Source organism: Anser anser, assembly GCF_964211835.1.
Source record: "Anser anser genome assembly, chromosome: 11".
Classification (NCBI taxonomy): domain Eukaryota; kingdom Metazoa; phylum Chordata; class Aves; order Anseriformes; family Anatidae; genus Anser; species Anser anser.
This window is the reverse complement of record NC_139732.1, coordinates 7109577-7135909: the sequence shown is the minus strand read 5'-3', so window position 1 is coordinate 7135909 and position 26333 is coordinate 7109577. Positions and strand designations below refer to the sequence as shown.

The window sequence follows — 26333 nt, the reverse complement described above, 5'->3', positions numbered from 1 at the left end:
GAGTGCAGATAGAGAGCTGGCCGCTTATCCCTGAAGCAGCAGCTTGCTGATGGCAGCGTGCAGTGAGGAGCATGCACCACATGCTTCCCTGTCTTGCCCTGAACCATGTTTTGTAGCTGTTTCTCAATCACTGCCTAACTGCTTCTGCAGTGGTTGAGATAATATTACAAATACTACTAAAAGGCTTTAATTGAAGCTAACTTAGCAGTAGAAAAACAATTTAGCTTCACTCTGTTGTTGCTTTGGCTCATCTTCATCACATGCAACTTAGAACAAAATACTGCTGGAAGATTTGCCGAACAGAAGTTGTCAGGACTCAGGTTGTTACTCCTGTGAACTGGGTTTACACCTGTAATGACTCAGACTGAATGTCTCAGACCAGAGGGCCTGATCTGGAAAAGATAATCGTGCGAGTAAGTTGATTATTTTGTTAACTCCCATTGGTTCAAGGGAGGTTAGTCCTGCAAATAAAGTTACTCATGTACTTAACTCTTTGCCAGATCAGGTATTGTAAACTCTCTGGGGGAGGACCCATGTTTTTTTTTTATTTGTCTGTAAAGTGCCATGTATACCTATGGCACTGTATAAATAAATAATAATAATAGAAACAATAAAAACCATCTAGGGATTAAGAAGGCCTTTTAAAGAGGCCAAATGTTCTTCACATAAATCTTGGATCTAATTTGAGCTCTAATAAGCTCCATTTCCTGCTTTTCCAATATTTTTAAGCCGCATTGCAATAGCTATCTTTTTTTTTTTTTTTTTAAACAGTTGTTTTAAGAGGGCCCTAAGGCAAGCATCTAATCAACCTAATGGAATTTTCCATGCAGTTAAGTGTTTTATTCAGCTCAAAACATTGTCTTTGATTAGACTTACCACCTTCCCTTTTACCCTTTTACATTATTTTGGCAGGCTCTGCAGGTGTAAAAGCTCCATCTCCAATGCAGTACATCGTGTGTGAAACAACCTCACTGTGTGTGCCTGCATGGCTGCCTCTGAGCTGGAGGTGAAAACTTTGGAGCCAGCCCTGCAGTCCCAGTCCCAGCTTTGGATCTGCACATGCTACAGACACAGGCCAGCCCTTTTTACCAGGTACTCAGGTCAGGTTTTAAGTAGCTAACGCGTATCCTGCTGGTAGCCATGGAGTACTGAACGCAGCCTTGGCTGACTGTCCTAGGATATTTGCCTGGAGCCTGGGATAGCCTCTATAGCCGACCTCGAACCTTAGCTGCCCTGTTGTGCTGAGTCTGTACTAGATTAATTACAGCTGGCTCAGGTACATCTGTGAGAATTACAGCCCTCTTAAATGGCAGTGTGTGTTATTCTCTTTAGGTAGTGGCCAGCTCAGGTGCTTTAAACGAACTGGTTTAGCCTTTCAACCTTTTTTTTCATGTTTTTTTGAGTATTAAAATTGGCTTAAATCATATGAGGTTATAGCTTACTACATTATGCTTAATGTTTACCTACCTCATGAGATGTTGTGAAGATTTTTAAAGTAATATTTATACAGCATTTTGAAGATGAAAAGCATTGCATAAGTGATAATTATCTACATTTATTTTCATGCCTCAGTTGAAACATCTTTTTCTCTCTGTCTAAGATACTTAATTTTTCTTCTGCTCTTTTTTTTTTTTTTAATCACTGTGTTATTTAACTTTATATGAGATTTTGGGATATAATGTTGGAGAAGAAAGGTGCTTTACAGGTTATTTTATACTGTGTCAGATGGTTCTCTTGCTAGTTTTTTTCATCCCATGATGAACTGATGCTTTCACCATCCCAATTTGCAACCAGAGGTTTATTCATGCCAGAAGAGAGGAATAGTTTGGTTGTTCAGGAAATCAGCCAAGAACTCAGAAGGCCTAGATTTTCTCCATTCTGAAACAGGTTTCTTGTTTGACATTGGAAAAGTCATTTAATTTGTTCATATCTCAGCTGGCCATCTGTAAAGCAGAAATGATGTTTCCCTACTGTGTACTTGGGTTGTAATATTACTTTTCTATATTAGGCAGCGTTCACAAGTGTGATAGGAGAACCAATATACTTCAAAAGGCATTGTTAATCTCCTGTGTGCAGATCACTCATAGGATCCAGTGACTTACAAAATGCATATGAGGCCTACATTTCAGAAATACATACTAATTTAACTCTCAGTTAAGTAAGGGAGACATTTTCCATCTTCTTTAGCGAGAATCAGTACACAGTCTTCTTGAAATAATTAATGGGTGTATCTCTAAGGTCTCTGTCTAGTTACAAGCAAGACGATAAATACAAGACTCCTGGTTTGGCCCCCAGAAAAACTATGATGAAGTCATTTCTGTGAATTCTATTTTGGATACGCATTTCTGTGCTTATGTATCAGATACAAGTAGTCATTTCATTCCATTACCTAGAGTCCTTTCGTGACATGATATATAGAGGCATATCTTCTGGATAATATTGTAATTTTAATTGCTACTGATGGACCTTATATTAATAATTAGATATAGGGGCCTATGTGTTCATCCACCTTTCTAGGTGGAGGCTCGTATATTGAAGTTATTCCCCACTGTAAGTAGTAGGAGAAAAATATAAAGGCATTGTACAATATTCAAAGAGACAAAGGTTTCTAAACATAAACAGTCATGCTTTTGTTATTGTTACTTGAGCCGCCGCATGCAATGCTGAAAATGTGGGTAAGATGGAGATCAAAATTTATCATATTTTAATTGAATTCAGTTATGCTTTTCAAATGGTTCCTCTGTCCCAGTGGGAGTGATCCATGGCAAGATAATGTTACTTAATAGTTTTATTTCTAAAATGCACCTTCTTCTCTCTATGCATGCAAGTGTTTTACAGCTCAATAAAAACCATTGTGAAACAGACACTAAAACATTATCCTAAAATCATTTCACTTTCCTCCTTAAATGTAGCCATTAAAGTAATAAAAAGAGGTCTACTACACAAGGAAAAATTGAGAAACAGAGAAGTTTGTATGTGGTGATAACAGATCATTCTAATCATGTTGAAGCTTCTATCAGTTGCAGTTTTGCTATCTTGAAATTGTACTGATACACTCAGATCCAGCATTCCCCCCTGAAATAAGGTTGGCTGCTTAAAGAGGTAGACATTTGCTGAGTGTATTAATTTTGGAGAATGAAGATGAAGTTATAACCTATGAAAGGCTCTAAATTCTTTATACTTTTGCAGCTGATAATGTTCACAAAGGTTAAATTGATTATTACTGGAAGCTAATCCAGTAGAGTCATTGTATTCCTGTCTAGTTCTGATGTTCTTCTTCAGTACATCCAATCCTAAAGATTCAATGTGAGCTTCAACATACTCAAGGGAATTTCCTTCTTTAAAGGGAGGAAATCATCCTAACTTCTGTAATTTACCTTGCTTTTCTTAATAAAAGAGATGTCATAGTGGAGTAATAGAATGTTTTTCTTTTGTATGTTCAGTCTTCTCTTACAAAAAGAGATATTAAGAAACAAGTTTTGTCATGCTATGAAAGAGGCACTCAAAAAAAAAGGTAGGAAATTGTGTCCTGCACTCACTGTTTTTACAGACAGAAATGATGGATTATGTTAATTATGTTATGCACTATGGCAGTAGACCTGCACATCAAATGGTGTCCTCTTAGCTCCTGGTATTGCTTACATAAACCTGCTTTCTAGAAATTGTGTACCAAATATTTTATTTTATTTTTATCTACTGGCTTGTGACAATTTCTTTTTTCAAAAACCCGCACATTGCTATCATTAAGCTGCCTAAGGGCTTGTTTTTCAACTGAAGCTTCTACAAAGGTAGAAGAGACGAAAATGCCTGAACAGTGACTTAGTTTGCCATTCACAGTGTGATGATGCAGGAATCATCGGGCAGTATTGTGAAATCATGAGTAAGAAAGAGTAGCTTCCTTCTAAAATTCTTTAGCCTAAACCTTGAAGCTAATATTTCTTGGCAGTTATAAAACTTTCTGAAAAGACACCTAGTGATACAAAAGCAGGGTGGTAAAATTTCCATATTACAGAACCAAATGTGTACTTACTAAACATGAAAGTGCACGTTATCATGCCAGGTAGATCGTGGGTTTAAAGGGTTGTTTTTAACCTTGGATAGTTAGCAGGAAACAAGAAGATGACAGGAAATTATTTCCTTTGGGTTAGTAGCTGTGGTTAAACTTCTCGGTTTCAATGCATTGGTTAGTATTTTGATGCGCTTGCCATCCATGAGCCCAGAACAGCCATGAGGGACTCCTAATAAACAAGGCTTTGAGCTGAGGTCACGCTAAATGAATCCCCTGAAGGATCATTTCAGTCCCAGAAGCCCCAGCAGTTGTCTGTAGTCACTGCCTGGAGTGGTACCTCATTTGAGTGTCTCAAAATTAAGAGTTCTTTTCTATGTGAAAAATCTTCGTGCATTGCCCTAAATTTATTTTTTCTTCTTCAGTGATGGAAGTCTTCCATTAGCTTCCACTCTGTTTGTCACCTTGACATCATTTGTGATAACAATCTTTTCATACTTCTCCACATACCATCTTTTTCATTACAGAAGTGTACGCTGCTCGAGGAATTCAAGCTAAGCACTCCCAAATGTTAAAGGTATTTGAAAACCAAACCCAACTCTGCATCCAAATTTTACAGTCCTTGAGAGAATAGAAACAAAATGCATGGGTGAAGCTTTGGCTCAGTTAAGTGATTAGCAAATTCCTAGTTGAAACGAGCAGGGCAGATACGCATTCAAATTATCAATAGCTCTAGCCACTTAAATGGGTTTTGAAATAAGAATCTGGATGTGAATCCTGCTTTATTAGTTTCTGTTGAGAAGTGAATTCAACTTTGCAAAGTGATTTCTGCTTACATTTTAGTCCCAACTAAATTCGGCTTTCCTAAAACAATCTGAGAATTTAAATGAGTTTCCTGTCCATGCGCATTTGTAATTTTTGTACTACTCATTTCTTTTTTTTTTTGGTAGCACATTGTTTTATTCTCTCAGTCTTTAAAAAAAAATAAGAGAGGGGAAGAGAGAGAAAAGAAAAACCTGCCACAAAAGTGGAATTTTTTTTATTGCATTTCATTTTAAGTCATCTTTTTAAAGATCTGTCATTTATACAATGACAAGAAAACTTTCTAAATTGGAACTAATTTATGAATTCCTTCTTTTTGGCATAATGTCACTTTGCAAGTTAAAATGATAATGACTGGAAAGATCAAATATGTTTATCTAAAAAAAGAAGAGGGGTTTTAAGAGTTTGCTCTCATTAAAAAAAATCTTTGCAAACTCTGTACACAAGCAGACATTATAGATTTTTATGAGTGCAAAAATCCTTTTGGTTAAGAAGAAACTGTAGCTGGGAAAGGTAGTTTGAATTTGAAGACATCTCAACATCTCTTTGTCTGACAACTATAGGTAGTTGAAATCTCCATATTTTTCAATTCTGTGATTGCTGGAACATAACCTAATGCTGCGGCCAAACTAGCCCCTAAGCACACTCCATACATGAGTGGCTTCTTCCTATTCAGCCTTCCATTCATATGCAATCCAGTATTCACAAAGTGTTGTGGCAGTACCTGGCACTCTGCATGATGAGAGGTTACAGCACTGAGGTGCATAGCTAAGTCCTTGCAGTGATAAAGTAAAATTATGTGTTGTTTTCTGAATAACTTCTCCCTTGTAACAGAGCGACTTAGAAATATGCCTCCAAATGGCTTACAGCAGAACTTAAGTACACTGGAAAATTTTGTGACCTCTGTCTTTTCATTACAAAAATTGTGATACTGAGGAAACAACTAAGCTGTAGCAAATGAAGTAGAATTAATACCATTATGCTCACAATATGCCTGTTGCCTGGGGGGAATGCTGTCAACTGATCTAATAATACCAGAATCGCATCCTCACACCAATGTAAAATGCGTCCATATGTTTCTTATCAAGACCATTGGTGGCACAAGTCCTTGATCCAGGCAAGTAATAGTCTTTAAAGCTGTACAGAAGAAAAGTTTCATTTGGTGCTGCTGCTGTGTCCTGTACTTTTCCTTCCTCTGCCACTTCCAAATTTCATGTTATTACCAGTAATGTTGGCATTTCTCCATCTGTTCTCTCTCTTGCGTGTCAAGATGTCAGGTTGTATTTTTATCTTGTTTTAACCTCTTGTGATGTGCTGTTCACCAATGAAGTGTTTAAAAGTAGCATGAAGAAGGTATTAGTCTGTTATAAAAAGGAAGGAGTATGTTTCCTCCATGCCTTTCCTTTCAGTGAAGGTGTAGGTATTTTTAAAACAAATATTTAAAAATTATTTTGTAAGAATTGTGGAAATACTACAAAACCTCATATGAGATTTTCTAATGCTTTGTCTAGACATACTGGACTCAGTGCAGATTTCAGATTGCAAAGTGGATAAGGAAACAATTTCTACCTTGTAGTACTAAGAAATTGATATTGTGTGGGCTAATGGTTTCACGTTAATCTCATTTTGTTTATAACTTTCACACCAAAAAACTCTTTCCAGTATCTGATGCAAAAGCATATAAAAATGAGAAACAAAATATAAATATGAATAGGATAAACATTAAAAGATCCGGACTACATTATTTCCTATTTAAATCATTCTGAGAATTGTTTTTCTCCTTTGAGGCTGTGAAGCCAGTTGCTTTCCAGGGTTTTCGGTGACAGCATATATGGCTAAGCATTGTGTTGCTAGCAGGGATCACCACCGAGTGATCTTTGAATATCTGTCGTATTCTCACAAGTTCCACTGCGATGCCCTGATCATGCAGCTTTCATTGAGTAAACACAACTTTGAGGATCTGGTGTTAGAGACATACCAAAAAAAAAAAAACGTGAATTGGTATCTTTTTCACATTATCGTCCAGAACCAAAGTATGCAATGCCTTTTTTTTTTTTTAATCCTTTATATGCAAAATTTGGAAGGCTTTTCAGCTGTGTTGCCTTTCTCATTCCTGTGCTCAAGCTTCTTAAGTTACAGCTATTCATTTCAAAACTTTGCAAAAGAAGCCTCTCCTGCAGACCTTTCTAGTGTCCCAGCTTGAGATGGCAAAGGATTGGTTTTACAGGGCTGTATCTGCCATCATCTGCATAGGCCTCACCTCTTCTAAATCATTGGGCCACAAAATAGGGTAAAAAAACAGAAAAGCTAGAAAATGTGGGGAAAATGCTGTCCTGTATGTTTGGTGCTTATATTGATACTACTGAAGTATACAATGATTCCGCACTGTTCTCCATTTTATAGTCAGTGAAGATGAAAGCATCGGCAGGAAGACTACAATTAGATAACGTGCCCATAAGCTGTTATACAAAGCTTCAAATCACTAGTGAAATATGAAAAGTGAACATAAGAGCAGGTGCTGCAGCTGGCTGATTCATGTAAAAAAGAAATTTCATTTCTGACACATATTTAAAGCACTACAAGATGGGAGTGTCTACGATCAACAATATATTAAAAGCCTTTTCAAAGAAAATAAGCGATCCCAAGCTATCTGGATGCTATCCAGATTTCTTTGGAAGTGCTCTAATATGAGGATAATTGAAAGCCCATCTCTGGATAAAGATTTAATGTTAATCTTTATTCTGAGTTCAGAAGTCTATAATCTTATATCAGAAGTCTATCCTTTCACTGTATGTTAGCTGTCACATTTATAGGATCATGTCCTTGACTTGTTTGCTTTACTTTGAATTCTTTCATTTCAAAGATATTCTGAGAAATGCCGAGGTGTACTGAGGTGCTAAGAGTCTGCAGTGTTTGTGCAACATGTTCTGGAAACTTTTCATGAAGCAGAGAGACCATAAAAATGATTAAAGAAAATATTCCTGAACTAGATTGTGTCAGTCTAATATCTGTAGATGTGGTTAAAGATGTCCTTGTAATTATGTATTTAAAACTGTGTAAGTCATTTGTTGATGATGTGAAGGCAGCATTTAGCTTCTCTATGAAATCCAACGGAAATACAGTTTACACCGGCTGCATTGGAGATAGATTTTGATTAATCTTTTCTATTTGATTTTTAAACATATATTAAGCTAGTTAACAGCATGACGTATAGGATTGTAAAAATCCAGTTTGAGCTCCACTTTGAGAACGGAGTCCTGTTCCCTCTTGTTTCTGCCTCCTTCTGTATAGAAAGAGTTGGAGCAGTATTTAAGAGACTAAAGCACTGCGTGCTATCTCAAGTGTTCGGTTTGTGACTGATAGCATGCAAAGAGAGTTACTTCACGGTTGTTTCTTTGTTCCTTACTCATAAGAAGGAAATGTGAGAGAGAAGTCATGACGATGTTCTAGAAAGATTATCTTGGTGTATTTTTCTGGTTTTCAAGAATGAGGAGGAGGAATCGGTAGAGACCTGAAGTCTTGATCAGTTCCTCCTTCCCACAAGCAGTATTCCCTTTCCTTAATAGAAATTCCAGTATGGGACTACAAATGAGTGCAGAAAAAGGTTTTTCCTGAAGATGTGCTTTGATATTGCTTGGTGGGAACACTGAGTTACTGCAGCGATGTCAGGGTGGAATGACACTGTGTCTGAGGAAAGGGTTTTGGCCAGCTTTTTTCTTTAGACACATGAATGTAATTTTGGGTGAAAGTTTTAGAACTCTTTGTCACTGTGACTAGTCCCGTGTCTGTCAGGCAAGGGTTAGAAATGGTAATTTTGGAACATTCTGCCCCAACTTGTGGTGTGGCTATAACTATATCACTTAACTCTTTTCCTTCTTTCTTGTTTCTGTTTGAGCTCCTTGCTTATCTTGACAAATCTTTAAGCATGTTATTTTAATATGAAGTCATCAGACTGAGCATGGATGCAATTATTATTTTTCTCCTGTTACAGTATATAAGTGCCTACTATGGCCAAGTGCTGTTTTGACTAGATTTCTACAGGAAACTGTGCCAGAGTCATAGCTTGTTGGACACGACTGTAGGAATTCCACCAGAACTTCCAGTGGAATCCCCCAGCTGGTTAAAGCTTGAGAAACCTCAGTCAAGCAGCCAAACCCTGGTACTTAACAGCAGAAATGTTTAAGATTCTTTTTCTTCTGTTCTTTTCTGCTTTTAAATAAACTTTAGCTTAGCAAAAGTCCATGACAGCCTGGAAGGTTTGTGCAGACAGAAGGTAGTGAGCAAATGGAATTATGTGCAGAAAAGCTTTAATCCCTGCAGCCCTTATAGAGGAACATCTGCTTGAATTACAGGCTGTACATAAATTGTGCATGTGCTTGTTTTTGTCACAGTTCCTTCCCCTCCACCCTCTTATCCCCACATCTTATGGGACACAATGCAAAAAACCACCACCAACAACAATAAAAAAAACTAATTAGTACTTCCAGCCCCCCCCATTAGTGAAACTTGATATGTTTACTAAAAAAATAATTACGACATTCCATTCATAAATCTTTAGCAATGTCAGCATTATACTGATGGAATTATGATGTCCCAGTACAAATTGTCTGACCTGCTTTATGTTCCCCAGCACATAATTAAGGTGGCGGTGTGTTAAAGGAAGTAATTTTGTTCAAAGCTTTAGCACCAGCCGTGCAATGTCTTTTGCTCGTATTACTAACAGTTACCATTCAATGCAAGGAACTGCACCATGTTTAGCTCTGAGACTGGGTGTATCCGTGTAACTCTGAGCACAAGGCTCTGAGCAACAAACGCAAAATTAAAAATAATCTTCTGTGCAGTGCAACTCCGGCCTTTCTCAAGTGTTCTGCAGTGACTTCCAGATGCAACTCATATTTGCAAAATTTCCTTGCTTGTTAGGTTGCAGGATTTCGTGGAGGCTAAAAAAAATTAAAAAAAAAAAAAAAAGTTGATAAAATGCATAATTGCTAACAAGATAAACACAATTTCATATATTTTCTTTACCTCTGTGAAGTACTCAGGATTGGGTAGTTCATAGGGAAATTGCTACTGGTAGTTTAATTTAGGACTTGAAATACCTAGTACCTTGAAGACTGTAAAATTGCCCCTTGACTTCACTGGGCTTTACGGCATACCCGTTATGAGGACTACTCATTAGAAAAACTTCTGTTCCCTTTTCTTTATTTTCTCTGACATGTCAAAGGAAGTGATGAAGATGACAATTGTAGAATCAGCAAAATAACTCCAGTGCTAAGGATTAATAATAGTATTAATAAGGCTCATTATAAATTGCAGTGGTTTCAGTGACTAATATTTTTTTTGGTTTAAAATTTTCATTGTTTTACACAGGTTATGTCTTTAAGCAGCCACAAATTCTATCTCTGTTTATAATTCAAAATTTTATGCACTCAAAATCCTACTACAGTCAGCACGCAGTATAATATTTACATTTTTTAAAAGGAAGAAATAGTTGTGTATCTTGTAGCCTGTGTTCACATTTGAGCATGGTTAAAATTTTCCCCTTAGAGTCAGGAGGAGAACTTTTAGTGTGCGATATGCTTAAATTGTCTTTCTAGCTAGCTACTCATTATCTAGCCTGACTGTGTGTGCTTCCATGGCATTGTATATATGGAGTCTGCCAGGTTATCCGTATGTAGCATCCTCAGTAGAGCTTGTAAAATATATTTTGATATAATTCTGTTTCCTATGCATTCAAACAGACAATTGTAGTAACCAAAATACACATTTTAAAACCATTTCCTTGCTCTAGCGATGTATGATACTGGCATTTCTGCTCTGTTCTCCAAACAAAACCACACAGACTAAAAGAGCATGGTGCTTCTTTGAAACCTGTATTGTTCATTTCAGCTGATCTGAATGATACAAGCATTTCATTGCAGCATGTTTTTCTACTAGTGACAAACCTACAGCTAAGGTTCCTAAGTGAATCACACATCTAAATTTGTAGAAACTAATTTTTGAAAATTCTGGATTTTAGTCATCTTATACCAATGTCCACCTGTTTTTTGAAGTCTGCTGCATCTGGGGTCTGGGAAATACATCCTAAGGCAGATTGCCTTGTGAGGCCAAACTTAGCTGCTATGCTTTCCTGTAAAATATTAATTGCTGAATAATTTCCATGCAAATACACTAGCAATTATTAATTGCATTGCAATTACTTGGCTGTTTATAGCCTGTAAATTGAAGCATGGGATGTATGTAAATATCTTGACTATAGCGGGAAATAGAAAGACACTGCTTAGTAATAAAAACTGTCTTACTCAATTAGCAGAATGTTACATATCCTATTTCCTTCTAAACACCGTAGGGTATCCTAAACGTTCACAGAACTGGTGTTAGCTAAGCAATCTTTAGCATTGCATATTAAAATAAGCCTTCTACTTAAAATTGCCATTTGAAATGAAATAGAAGAAAAAAAAATTACTGGGCATAAGTAGGGTTGTGACTAAGCTACTTGAAAATCAAAGCTGAACAAAAAAGAAAAAAAATCAGTGCAACATTTATTTCTGAACAAAGAAGTTTCAGAGTGGCTGAAACTATTTGACAAATACTCTGAGTAGAAACAAAACTGACAAAAACGTTTCAACACAATGTTGAAATGCTTCATTTTGAAAATGTCAAAATGAACTGTTTTGACGTTTCGAAATGTTTTGGTTTTATGCATTGTAATGGAAGCCAAGGAAATAAAAGGCTAAATTCACAAAACTACTTGAGGGCAGTGTCCTCCTTTACCAAGTAAATGTTATGAGATGCCTTGGCTCAGGCATATCTCAGGTTGCCTACCTTCCAAGGGAGTGCCGTCACCCTTCCATGAGATGATGTGTGCTCTGATTCTCATCTGGTCGGTGGTGTTCCACTGTCCATGGTCAAGTTGTACATCACTGAATAGAAGAGGAATCATTCTCATATTCCAGTAGTTTGAATGAGCTAGAAATTTATAATTAGAATTTCTGCCCATGCACTGAATGAGGCAAACTCTGAACTTTAACCAAAGACTTCGATGTCTCAAGAAACTGTACTAGCAGTTAAGCATCAGCTACTTTGGGGTGAAACATCTTTAGTTTTCTCCTTTGTGTGGATTATTTAAATGTTATTTGCTGAAGGAAATGGAACTCATAAGCTATATTTGGAGTATCTTTGGATAATAATACTCAGGTATCTAATTATTTTTCCCTGATTTATGGTTTTCTCAAATTAAACATTCTTTTTGAGAAGGTTTTTTTTTTAATATTTATTCTCCCCCCCCTTTTTTTTTTAACTAGTCATCTGATAAACAAAAAATAACCAGTATTTTCACATTCCTTCTCCAATTGATTAAACCTTCAAAAATAATGATGTAACGAGTGATGGAAGAGTGATGACTAGAACATGTCACAAATCAGAATTTAGTTTTGGATATTTTAGTGTAAATATTATTTTGGTGTAAATCAGCATAGCTCCATTCATGTCACTAAGGTGTGCTGTTTTATATTTAGCAGTGGATTGACTCACTGTATTTTTTCTTTTATTAGGTAAATTACAAATAGGTGTGCTAATGGTTTTGCTTTTTCCATACTAATTTTAGTAAGTCGTTACATGTTGTTATGCATCTGTTTATCTAAAGACACATAACTAGTTTCGTTAACTTAAATGACATAGTCATAAATAAAAAACAATTCCTGCCATAAGTTTCTGGAAGACTGAGATCTTGGATTATATGTCTGGTACATTGGGAAATAATGATACCTTTGCTATATATGTATGTGTGCATGTGTTTTGTGTATTTGTGTATTTGTGTGCATGCACATGTATAGTGTTAAAAACCATCAATTCTGTTCTTTTCTTTCCACCTCACAACTGAACAAGACGCAAAAATGCAAATTTAGCTTTAAGAAATTACATTAGTCTCTGTTCAAACAAAAGTATAAACTTTTCATTTCATTAGTCTCTATGGGCATAAGGAAACAGTTATACGAATCTTATTTATCTTTTTTTCAGTTTTGTTGTTCTCATCTACAACTGCATAAGTGGAGAAATAGAGCCAAAACTGCACAGAGCAATATTAGATGGACTTTATTAAAAAGGGGGAGTATACATATGTAGCAGATGATTTCATAATGTCAATCTGCCATGTCCTCCCATTCTCTCTTAACTCCCCCAGTGCAAGGCACGTTATCGTGACACTTTTATGAAAACAAAGAGAACACATTTATTTTCCAAGATGTTCTTCAAGAGCTTCATAAGGTTACTTCATAAAATGTCAGACTGTGTTCTTTGCCTTTTCTTCTGAAAAAACATGTAAAATACAACTAAATCTGAATTACCATGGTACATAAGGCCATGAAGAACAAGACTATTCACTTAAATAGTGTTAAGAGTCCTAAACCCCCTGTTTTCAGGCCCATTGATGATAACATTGTATGTATGCCTGATTGAGGTTTAAATATGTGGTTCAGATGAAGCTAAAAATAGGCTTTTCTGAATCAGGACCTCTTAACTGCTCTTCCAAAGTCCAGTAAATTTGGAATACTTCGGATTGCTTTTGCTGTAATTTGGGTCAGACCTTTAAATACTTTTTTTTGTGTGTGTGTGGAAAACTGTTTTTCTATTCAGTCCAAAGCATGTAATATGAGACCTTTATGTACTGAGATAGTCCTGTTAAATTATGTCCCATTACAAGGGTAAACAATTAAAGCACAGGCTCTGAGCTCTTTCTACAGTGCAAACAGGAACCCAGATTTAAGGGCACGAAGATGTAGGTTATTATCTCTGAGGAATGTCACAGGAATTAAGACCTTCTCAAACATCCCTAGATGTGCCTTTTGAGCCTGGATTGTGCTGTAGTTTTGTGTCCCACTTCTATAATGCTAATGAATAATTTAATTTAATCTGTAGGATATGTACGTACGTATCCAAGGCATACATCATGGATCATACATTTTTCTTAAGCTACAGTAGTGTCTTAGCAGCATAAATATATAAAATTAATGAGTAATCAGTCGAATAAAAACAAATAGGGTACTCCTGCTGATCCTGATTTGAAGTCTTTTGCTGGCATACTTTTAATATCCAGGTGTTTTAATAGAAATTGAGAGATTTATGCAGTAAATTATTTCATAGTTTTTTCTTCTTTGACTAAGCACATTTATGCGTGAGAAGTTAATTTATGTGCATAACAAGTCTACACATACAGAAATACTTTTTGTATATAAAATAAAATTCCTCTTTAAGACATGAAGTCAAGCCTGTAATTCCAGTACAAATCACTCTGTTCAACTCAGGATTTTAGTAATTGCAAATATGCAGAAATATATAAGCCAATTATGAGAGTTTTACGACAGAAGATAACTTATGATTCCTAGTAATAATTTTAATTTAAATGTACCAAGTTCGTTGCTAATGATTCAATTATTGCTATTAAATGAATTTTCTGGTAAACTTTTTATATTGTATTTTACAATATCATGTGATTGAAATCGGTAGTACTGTTGAAATTAGGTTATATCTAGAGGAGCATGGTATTATGTTCCTAGCATTTCTTCTTCCACTTGAGAATTTAATGTATTAAATTAAACAGAAGTCAGAAATGTAAGTATATGGGGTTTTGTAGCTTCAAAACATAATATAAAATAAATAGGTGGTTCTGTAAAGACTTTCACTTTACTGCATAATGTATATGAATAAGATCTGATTTTTCATATCCTGATTGCATCAAAGTGCTGTTTATTTCATAAGTGACTAAGTATTGTCAGTATATTAGCTCTTAGTGTTACAAAGCCCACCTACACCAGTGGAAAGATTTCTGGCAACCCCAAAACAACTCTTAAATTGGCAAAAGTAGCCAACCACATGCCATTGGCAGTAATGTTCACCCACATGAGATTTTAGACTTTATTTTAGGGAGATGTATGGAATTGATGCATGTTCCTTATGGACACAGCCCATAATCTGCTTTTGGTATGCGGTGGTTCGTGAATGGGCATTACCTGAAAAGGCAGAAACAGAGCTCAATTTCAGCTGTAATATAGCTGTGTCCTTGAGAAATACAAATGTCTTGATGCTCAGGGCTTTTCAAGTGTGTTTTCCATGCATCTTTGTGAATTATCTGCCGCTGGCCATTGCCAACTGTTGCATGAAAATGAATTCAGCCAAACTAGTGGAGGCAGCATGGTTGTGAGGAACCTGTCCCGGTTGTTGTTGCCAGCCTTGAGCCAGCCCTTCCTGGCGTGCAGCTGTGACACGTACTTGGTGTAAGATGGGAGTGCCCAGGCTGATGTTTGTAGGGCACCAGGCTGCGACTTGGGAACTTAAAAACATTTCAGGGGAGTAACTCAGCCACTTCTCATCTGTCAAAGGGCACTGATGAGTTGGTGCTGCAACTTCTCCCCTTTTCTCAGTGTCCAAGCTTGGGAATATTCAGTAAGAGTTTAGTATGTTTACTCTTAACTTTAGGCCACTGAAGCAACACATCAACAGGAGGCCAAGAGCAACCATATGTCACAAATCTGCACTTTTAAGGCAATATCACAGATAAAACAGGCAAGACATTGAGCTTTTTATGGGCCATTAATGTTTAGTTTTAATCCATTTCAGTCCAATATCTTCTATTGATTTTTCTGCATATAGAAAGGAATTATATTTTTATGTGACATAAAATATAAAGCTTCCAAGAACTTCTAGGATCTTGTGGATGAATTTGAAAATGTGACAATCAGCAAGCTGACTTCTTGTGCTTCTGCTCATTTTTTTCTTCCATATTCCAGAAAAAAAACTACATACCACACATGCGTGGGAAAATATTAGATGAGGTTCTTCGGTCTGTGATCTTCGAGGAATGCAGCTGATGAGCATGGGTCTCTGGCAGAAATATCTCTGCAGCTTGTTGTAGCTTAGTGAACAACTTTGAAAAGGCAAGTGCCTGCTTAAGCATCTTTCAGATATTCTTTTCTCTCTTTACAGGAGAGTTCTGAGATGCATAAGCAATGTGGGACTTTCACAGTTTGTGTCTATCTGCTCTTAGGATTTGTCAGTATGTCATTGTCCACAGCCACTGATTCTGCACAGTTTTTGGATAAGCTTCAGCCCTGTCCCCCCCGCCCCCCAATCCAGGTGCAGAATTTATATACAACCTCCTAGCCTTTGGGCAGGAATGCTCCCTAGTGAGCTATCCTGACACTATAGTACATCCTGCCCTGAGTTTTAACATCACTAGAGACACTTTTTTCCCCAAAGGAAATAATGACTTGCAGTAACACAGCTTGTTGTGAGATCTTGTTGGAAATCCAAACATGTGGCAATTTACGAGTGTCAGCAGATTTTTTTAGACTTGTGTGGCAATACGTGCTGTGCGTTAGATGTTGGAATCTGACCCTTCGGCTTTGCCACAGTGGTGTCCCAGGAAAACCATGTAGAGTTGCCTCTGCTCTCTTTTCTATTTACTTTCTTTCCCTTAATATACTACAATATAGTTTACCCATAAAGCAATCTATATATGTACTGCCTGTAGATTGTTTTTCAGGATCTGAAATCCTGCCTAATGCCTTTTATTTTATCTGATCAATCAATCAGTTTTGCTCTGTATTTTAATTTTATTTTTAATTTTATTTTTTTGGATACAACTCATATTTTATTTTTATGGAATTCTTTACTATGAATTAGAGGTTTAAATAATTAAGTAAGAGTCTGAGGAAGGTCAAAAATGTATTTTCTCACTCCCCCACAGTCTTGTAATAATTAGTATTTTTCAACAAGAAGTGATTTTTTTTTCCCTACTTAAACTGAAACCCAGATTGCAAAATCTAGTTTGAAAACCTGCGTTCTGCCCGAGTGGAACCGAGAGCAATAGCAATCTCAGACTGTTTCATGACAAAACAGTCTTTGCATTCATCCTTGAAAAAATGAAACAGGGTTTCTGGTTATTACTATTAAGAACAGCATAAATAAATCTGAACACACTGCTGTGCAATGTTCAAGTACAAAATAATCTTGTTACAGGCTGCCTTGTCTGAAACTTGGGCTTGGCATGTTTAGCATGTTTTACAACATCAGTTTCTGTTACAGCTGTTGGCACTAGCCTGCAACATGATTGAGAGATTTTGATGACCTCAGCTTCTGCAGTTTATTAAGTCATCCAGATAAATAAAGAGGCTCTGTCAAGTAGCTCACTCCCAACATCTGCCTTACCTGTATATTGTTACGGTCTAGTATAACTGTAGTGTAAATTTTAAGTGTCTGTGAGGGAGGAGAGGAAGATACTATTGCACAGCTGAAAGGAAAGAGAAAAAGACAGGAGGAGGCTACCATCTCTACTGAATACACAGGGAATGGCTAGGAGAGCAATCCCTCAGTGGCCTCTGTTGAGAGAGGACTAGTAGGGTTAGGACAAATATGATAAAGGACAAAACTTGAAAACTCAAAAGCTTTATTTTTTTTTCCAAATTAGATAAAACTCTTTGGCTCTCATATGGGAATCTATGTGGTATGGTGGTAAAACTGACAGTTTAAGCTGGGTTGAAATTCAAGAGAAAACAGTTTTTCCACTGGTATTTCAAAACATCTGTTCAGGCAAGTAGTCTTTGACACAATGGGAAAAGGAGAATACCGAAACAACATTAAGGAACTCTAGTGATCCCCAAAACCCTATTAAAGCAGACGTCAGTAAGATTACCACACTGGGAAGCCTGTACCAGTTTCCATTCCCCCACCCGTGTGTTGCCTGGAAGTGGCTGTGTGTGGCTGTACCGCACTGGGATGAGGCCTGCGCCTGGCTCTCAGGCCTAGCTCTGCCATGTGAAATTGGACAGTGCTCCAGCAGGCAGGAAAGTATTTGGAAACTAAATGCTCCTCCTTTCTTTTTCCTTAGGAAACTCTAACATAGCCCGTAATGCCTTTTAGATGCTAGTACAAACCAATGCTGACATTTTCAGAGAAAAAATACCTGAAGTCATCAGCAAGAACATAAAGCGTATGGAGAATCTGTACATATGGGTGGAGGCAAAAGCCAGGTGGAACTTGCTATGGCCTCTAACTTCGTGTGGCAATCTGTGGAACCACACATTGTGTACATGGAAATTGTGTTCACAATGTCATGTCTACCTTAGAGAAGGTTCAGCTGGCTTGGTCTATCTGATGTTGGCTCTAGGAGACTATGGTAAATGTGTCATCCTGGCAAGTATAGAAATGACTGGATCCCACAGGTGTAAGCTGTGGCTAGAGCTGAGTCTTAGATAAGACCTTGGCTTCCCTGTGCCATACCTCAGAGTTCATCCAAGGACTTTGCATTTTTGTGTGCTTAAATCCAAATAGATCGTCTTGAATGAGCAATCTCTGACTTTCTGTTTCAGTACCAGCCTTCACAACACAGTGTAGACTTGTGAGACTGGAATAGGTCACATTCTAGAGAGTGTGTGTGAAAATGTGGCCAGCTATTTTTTTACAGAGCAGAAGGGAGGGTCAGAGTATTCTGAGTCATGACGTGAAAAGCTCTATTTACTCTTAGCTTAGGAATTCCTTGTGTAGTAGATAGGACTATCCTGTTACCATCAAGAAAATGTTGGCACGGGCCACTAAAACGACAGTCTGCTTGGCTGGGTCTCAGTCTGGGGGAGTTTGCAGTGATGCCAGCAACTCAGAAGTGCATCAGAAATTGTTGCAGACAAAGTACTGAAAAGCGATGTATAAACAGTGAGTGAATACATGAGTAAATGAGAATGAAGTTGTTGACAGCTGTCCTTCCACAGAAGCAGGAAAATGTGTGTGCTAAAATGCAGCTAAAAGCAGAACTCATTTACTTACTACATCAGTGAGTATCCAGCTTTCTGAAATAAAAAGCTGATGATTTTCAAATCTACCTGCACAATGTCTGCTTAAGATTCCTCAAGAAAAACCCTTATGGAAAATTAAGAGGAAAAAAAAAAAAAAACAGTCCTTCCAGTCAATATTTTTCTTGTGGTTTTAAGTCAGGTCCTGGTCAGAAGCTAATGGGATTTATTTTCCTTTGACTTCCAGTGCCTTTGAATCCAGTCTTTAACCTACACAAATTCATGAAAAGCTGGGAAGCATGTTTATTCTCAAAGTGAACCAGTCTTGGAGACACTTCACTTTTTCTTCTAAGGCTGCCCTTTTCTGTTTGGAATAAAGGTGTGGGCAATACGCCATGTTTCAGTGTTTGGGACCATCTGCCAACACAAACAGAAAAAAAAAAATAATTATGAATGGTGTCTTCCCATGCTAATCATTTATTGTAAAGTTTTTCAGCTTGTTTGTAATGGCTGTAGCCTAAGGGTGCACACTGTACAAATTGCCTGATTACAGGATACAGAACACTTGATAGGCCTCCGATGATTAGGAGAGGGGAAAGAAATTTAAAAGGCCATTTCCCTTTAGGTATGCAAATGGATTGCAGAACAATAGCTGAAGATATGATAAACCATGATAAAACATACCCTTTTTTCTTTTACCTTAAATTATGTACTAGGCAAGTAGCAAGCTTCATTACATGTGTCAGCCAAGATGTGAATTGTTTCATAATTGAAACAATGCCATTGCCAGATAGTTCATGTTAGATCTCAAGATAAACTACCAGTTTTCGTGTCCTCGAGCAATTTGGGGTTTGCTGCCTAAATCTGTCTTAGCAATGGTTACGTTACAACCTTGGTTTAATTTAACTCTGCCTACTTTAGCCTCTTCGAGCAGCCTGTTCAACTAGTAACGATCAAATTTGTTGTTTTCATATACAGTCTCCTCTAGAGTCATACCTGAGATGTCTGGATGTCCTAAAAAGCTAGGATTTTACTGCCCATTAGAAAGTTGCTCAGTGTCTTTAAACAATTAAGTGAACAGGGGGAGACCCATCCTAGTAGACTGTCACCCTTTTAGACGTATGTGAACTCTATCTTTCCCATGCATTCACACATGTACACATCTGTGCAGGTCAAGCATCTGCTATTGCCTGCAAGCCTGAATATTTTGGGGAGACACAAATTCATGTTTCCTGGTACCGACGTAACTTGACTGTTTTAATAGTCAAAATCAGCTCCTAGGGAATTGAAAGGTGAAAGGTGATAGATAATATTGCCTTTACCAATTGCTCTTCAATGGCAAATAGCGCTCCTTGGAGTCTAAATCACTACAGAAGTCAGTCAGAAGTGGGCGCTTAACAACTATAACCCTTTGAAAATTACCCTCTGATGAAGCAAGGTCTTCAAAACACATGGCAAAGCGTGGTGGAGGTAGCTAACAAAACCTCTCAAGTGCTAACAGTAGGGCAGCCCAAACTGAACTTTCCCCTGCAACATCTGACTGAAGAGGTGGTTCTGACAGCCACGTTGCTGTGTTGCCAGTGTTCAGCAGGCAGGAGGCTGAAAATCACCAGATGGGGTTTAAAATGATGAGTTTTTTTTAAACTATGAACCTTCTGAAATCCTTTTGTTCTAATATATAAGTATTTGGGCTTAAGTACTTAAGATTTTCCTTACAGGTGTGATGTGTCAAGAGTAGCAGGGGTTAGGACCTCAAGTCCAGTCTGAGTCTTTTTTTTTTTTCTTTTTTTTTTTTTTTTATGATAAAACCTAGAATTCAGTACAACAGCACAGAAACAGAGAGTAAGTCTGCAAGCTGAGCCAGGAAACTTGTGAGTGCAGAAAGCACTGACCTATGCTTTGCAATCATGTGAAGCTTAGCTGCACATGAGAAAGTGATGTTTTAGTGTGTCTCCCAAAATAAATCAAGATTCAGGAAGTGATCGGGTCTAAATTTTTCAGAAAAAAACTATTTTGTTTCCTATATGATAAGTAACCAAACAAGGAAGTAAGAAATTCCCCAAGTCTGTGAGCTCTACGGCCTACTTTCTGACAGTGTAGTCACTCTTACTTTCTCATCGCAGTCTTTCTGCAGAGGAGAAAGGTATTTGTAGGTACACCTTCCACGTCAAGCCATATCCTCTGATGCAAGCTCAGTGTTAAGTACAGGACTGTTCTTCCTCCTGTTTGCGGGCTGTGGTGGTTATAACAGATTGCCCTGGTCAGGTAAGGCTGCCAAGTCTGCCTGTAGCTCCTTGCAGTAGGCAGTTATTCTCTCAATCAGCTGCAAGGCAGAAAAAGGTTGGGGGGGAGGGTAAGGAGAATTTTATGATACAGTCATCTGGGGCTTCCAAGAGCTGTAAATTGGCATTTAGAGTGATATTGCTGTTCTTTCATTTATTTCACCAAGAACAAGGGAAACAGCACTTTGAATGTAGTACTAATGAATAAATAATGCACTCATTTGAAAGCTGGTGTTGGAGAGAGAAATATATCCAGTACTTTTTAGTGGCCCTGAAGTTCCATTAACGTGCAGGGTCAGCGAGAGGAGCCATGCAGAGGCACACATGGAGCTGGTATTGCCCTGCCTCCTGACCAAATCAGCAGGAAGCCAAGGGCATGGTGTTTCTTCCATGCCTGTGCTACGCGCCCAGGGTCCTCATGCACTGGTGAACACTGCACTTAAAGGAGGTGGAGAAAAAAGAATGTCAGGTTAAGTATTGATTGAATCTGTAATTCCTTTTATTTAGCATCTACCCACTGCAAGCCTGCAGATTTAGGCTTGGTTGCACCCTGTGAGGTCCTTGGCCTGCTGAAATAAAGCACAGTGAGAGATTACTGGTCTCTTTGTGGAAGCCCTAACCACTTCTTTCAGTGCTCTGTGACTGTTCGGTCTGTTTGATGAACTTTGCAAAGTTAGTTCTTGTCCATACGGTTGTCAACCAACAGTGCAGTGACATGCAAACTTTCTGTATTAGACGAAACACTACCTGGTCCTTTAAGACTGGCTACAGCTCAACCAGGCATCGGTGAGGCTGAGCAAGAGGGTAAAGCGGAGACAGTAGATGAGCGTGAATAGTTGGTATATTGACATTTGTTGCTTTCTATTATTTTCTATTTCCATTTCTAGCTGAAATGGAAACCATACAGTCTTTTGAAGACTGATTTTTCTTCATTTCATATCTAGCTAGTCTGCTTGCAAAGCAGAAATAGCACCAATGCACTTAACCTTTTTCTTACAATTAAAAAGAAACTCTGAAGGATGGGAAAGGACAGTATTTAGAGGTAGGTGGGGCTGGGGAAGCATGAGGGGATCCTGATCCTTTGAGATTGTTTATGATATTTGATATGTTTATGACAAGAGATGTCAAGAGATGTCAAGATGTCAATTCCTCTCTACAGGAATTTTAAATCTTGCCTGGACCAACATCATAGATAAACGGAGAGCAAATCATTTTAAAGTTATCTGTTCTCCTAGTAATTTCTCATTACTGCCCTCTGTGTTGCTCTTTGCAGTGTTTTCTAAACAGTCACCCCATGTGCTATTGTGTAGACTCCCTTCCAACTGTCCCTTAATTGCCCAGTATATCCTTTCTGCAGGGTTTCTCCCGTGGTCCAATTAAGGCAAGAAAGAACTATATTTTTTTGTCTTTTACTTCTCCAAAACCACTGATGCTGATTACTTTTCACAATTGTTTACAAATAGGGTGAAAATTTATGTCATGCGCATCATTGCTGTCTTTCTGACACCTTGCTAGTAGAATTTGTAAAGGAGTAAAAGCTGTAATGTGATCTCTCTGAATATTTGTGCTGTTTTGGAAGAGGAATATCTTCCACAAATGCAAGTTAGTCGAATATCCCCTCTCTTCTTCTGTGGATTATAAATTCTTGTTGAATACTGAGATAGGTCAGCATGGGATGATACCGGTTAAAGATTGTTTCTTTTAGAAATGAAGAAATCAGCAAGCCATATATAACATGCATTTTAGGATTAGTCCTGCTTGGCAGGTCACCTGCTGGAATCAGTGGTTCTGTATGGATGCAGGCATTTCAGTGATCTCTACCATCATTCAGACATGAAAAATTATTTTAAAATAGATATGTAATAGACTGTTAATTTTTCTAAATTGAATTTTTGCAGTTAGCATCAACAAATACATTTCATTTCATTTGATGTTTGTGTTTTTCCTTGTTCTTAACTATTAGATAGATGAAAAGCTTTGAATCCAGTCTGAAATATGGTATTATATATCCTACATTAGGTATCTTTGAAATAGCATGTGTGGGTGTTTATGACATTTTTGAAGATTGATGATTGACAGTTACTCCCATAAAAAGTAGTAATATGAAGAATCACTTGTTCCAAGAATATTGAGAACATTCCTTACTTTGATTTCTAGTCCTTCATTTCTGAAAGCTGAAAAACAATTTTATTTTTTAAGAATAGGAAAATATGAACAAAAAGACACTCCATTAGGCTAATCTACTGTTTTTTATTTGACTGCACAATCTAAAAAATCAGCTCATATCCTGCGTCCTAATGTCACACAGAGTATTTTTTCAGGTCTTGTTCACTGTAAAGTCAATATTGCATGAACCTTATTATTCCACAAAACCTGAGAAGGACAAAGCAGCTAGAGAAACAATGTGAGGAAAAAGTGATTTTGTGAGGTAATCCCTTCCACAATGAAAAACAGCAAAAAACAGTGTTATCAGAAGTGAAAAACAGCTTTAGCCTTTTACAACACTTCTCCATACCTGGGATAAATGTCAAACAGTCAGGAGCATTTTGGACTCTAAGAAAGCCACACTGCCAGTGACGCTGCCTGATGTTAACTCCTCTCTCTGCTTTAATGCAGACAGCAATTTAAGCAAAGTTAAATCCTGGATGATTTTCCTCTCCCCTTCTTTTTTTTGGCATGATCGACCCTCTGTTTCTGCTCTGATCGCTATATGTGATGAGACAAATTATCTTATTCTGGTGATACTGCTTTAGGTCGATTGGAATCTTAAAATGATTTTACATTAGTTTGATTTTCAGCTTTGTGGCAACAGTTTCACACACACAGTTTGTCATTTTGGAAGGTTTCAGGTTTGTAGGCTGGGAGAATCTTGGAGGACTGTTTAAAGGATCAAAGCAAAAATTAATGATGATGGGTGCATTAGATAATTTTTGTTATCCATTCCAGGCTTTTTACAGGTAAAATGAGTTTTTGTCATAAAAATAAAATTTCAGTCTCTCTATTGTTTAGACTAAGACTTTTTGTTTATTTCTCAAGTTTCCAGTGGATTCAGCTGGCCTTGATACAAAGCAGTTGTAAATTTTATCTTGTATGTTCCAGGTCACTTATTGCTATAGATAGCTTTTATTAGCTAGTGTTAAATCATATGATTAAAAAGTAACATAAGAAAAATGCTAATGTGGTTGTTCTAATACAGAATCACAGAATCGTCTAGGTTGGAAGAGACCTCCAAGATCACCCAGTCCAACCTCTGACCTAACACTAACAAGTCCTCCACTAAACCTTATCACTAAGCTCAACATCTAAACGTCTCTTAAAGACCTCCAGGGATGGTGGACTCAACCACTTCCCTGGGCAGTCCATTCCAATGCCTAACAACCCTTTCAGTAAAGAAGTTCTTCCTAATATCCAACCTAAACCTCCCCTGGCACAACTTTAGCCCATTCCCCCTTGTCCTGTCACCAGGCACGTGGGAGAATAGACCAACCCCCACCTCTCTACAACCTCCTTTAAGGTACCTGTAGAGAGCGAAAAGGTCGCCCCTGAGCCTCCTCTTCTCCAGGCTGAACAACCCCAGCTCCCTCAGCCGCTCCTCGTAACCCTTGTTCTCCAGACCCCTCACCAGCCTCATCACCCTTCTCTGGACTCTCTCGAGCACCTCAATGTCCTTCCTGTAGCGAGGGGCCCAAAACTGAACACAGTACTCGAGGTGTGGCCTCACCAGAGCCGAGTACAGGGGGACAATCACTTCCCTAGTCCTGCTGGCCACACTGCTTCTTATACAAGCCAGGATGCTGTTGGCCTTCTTGGCCACCCAAGCACGCTGCTGGCTCATATTCAGCCGACTATCAACCAGTACTCCCAGGTCCTTCTCTGCCAGGCAGCTTTCCAACCACTCATCTCCCAGCCTGTAGCGCTGCATGGGGTTGTTACGCCCCAGATGCAGGACCCGGCACTTGGCCTTGTTGAACTTCATGCAGTTGACCTCAGCCCATCAGTCCAGCCTATCCAGATCCTCCTGCAGAGCCTTCCTACCCTTGAGCAGATCGACACACGCACCTAACTTGGTGTCATCTGCAAACTTACTGAGGGTGCACTCAATCCCCTCATCCAGGTCATCGATAAAGATATTAAAGAGGACTGGCCCAGTACTGAGCCCTGGGGGACTCCACTAGTGACCGGCCTCCAACTGGATTTGACTCCATTCACCACAACTCTTTGGGCCCGGCTATCCAGCCAGTTTTTAACCCAACAAAGCGTACGCCAGTCCAAGCCACGAGCAGCTGGTTTTTTGAGGAGAATGTTGTGGGAAACGGTGTCAAAAGCCTTACTGAAGTCAAGGTAGGCCACATCCACAGCCTTCCCCTCATCCACTAAGCATGTCACTTTGTCATAGAAGGAGATCAGGTTCGTCAAGCAGGACCTACCTTTCATAAACCCATGCTGACTGGGCCTGATCGCCTGGTTGCCCTGTAAGTGCCACGTGATGACACTCAAGATAATCTGCTCCATGAGCTTCCCTGGCACTGACGTCAAACTAATAGGCCTATAGTTCCCCGGGTCTACCCTCCAACCCTTCTTGTAGATGGGCGTCACATTTGCTAGCCACCAGTTGACTGGGACCTCCCCTGATAGCCAGGACTGCCGATAAATGATGGAAAGCAGCTTGGCCAGCTCCTCCGCCAGTTCTCTCAGTACCCTCGGGTGGATCCCATACATACATAAATCCCATATATACATACATACAATCATACAATCATACATACATCCCATACATAAAAATAAGTTCCTTTCTTGGGAGCTTTTCTGCCATAAAGTAACCATAGCCATCAGCATTTTACTTAAATGACATTGTTCAGCATTGCTGATACTGAAGGAGGATACTTTTTGAGGAGGATTGGTTTATGATACTACAGGATTATGGGACAGGGGATTCATTTTGGATGTGAATATATAACAGAGCTATACCTATCTGTGTATTGTTTCTGTTCAGCATACAGACAAAGGAGTTATCTAGTTGGTACAAATATGCATAGCTCCCTCAAACTTCCTTACAGCAGTTGTGAATCTGGGCAAGCCCACAGATTTCATGCTTTCACAGTTACCTCCCAACTCTAAAAGATAACACCTTTTTGTGTACACTTCACTGACCTGTCTCTTTCTATAGCAGTGATGCAGGGTGTAGTAACTGAAAAAAGTGCCATTTTAGCACTTTCACAGACCAGATTTTAAAAAAGAATCAAACCAGATTCCAGGGCTTGAGAACTATTTTATCTAGGAAGAGAAGTGAAATGTAAGATCTACTTTGTGTATCTGTGTTTGTTAACTTAATATTTTCGTGTTCAAAATGGTGGGAGGAATAGTACAGCAAATAATATGTTATTTTTAAGGCTTGGTAAATCTTATTTCTCAATTGTCTTGGGCATACATATTTGTTAATTA

General features: G+C 38.2%; 1 protein-coding gene across 3 annotated transcripts in view; it reads left to right on the top strand.

Moving 5' to 3' along the window:
• Nucleotides 1-26333, top strand: part of LOC310879881 (uncharacterized protein) — a 295028-nt gene that overhangs the window by 213114 nt on the left and 55581 nt on the right. For all 3 annotated transcript variants that reach the window (XR_014571199.1, XR_014571200.1, XR_014571201.1), the window contains exon 8: nucleotides 913-1092. The gene's annotated coding sequence lies outside the window, so the exon portion shown is untranslated. The remainder of the gene's footprint in view (nucleotides 1-912; nucleotides 1093-26333) is intronic.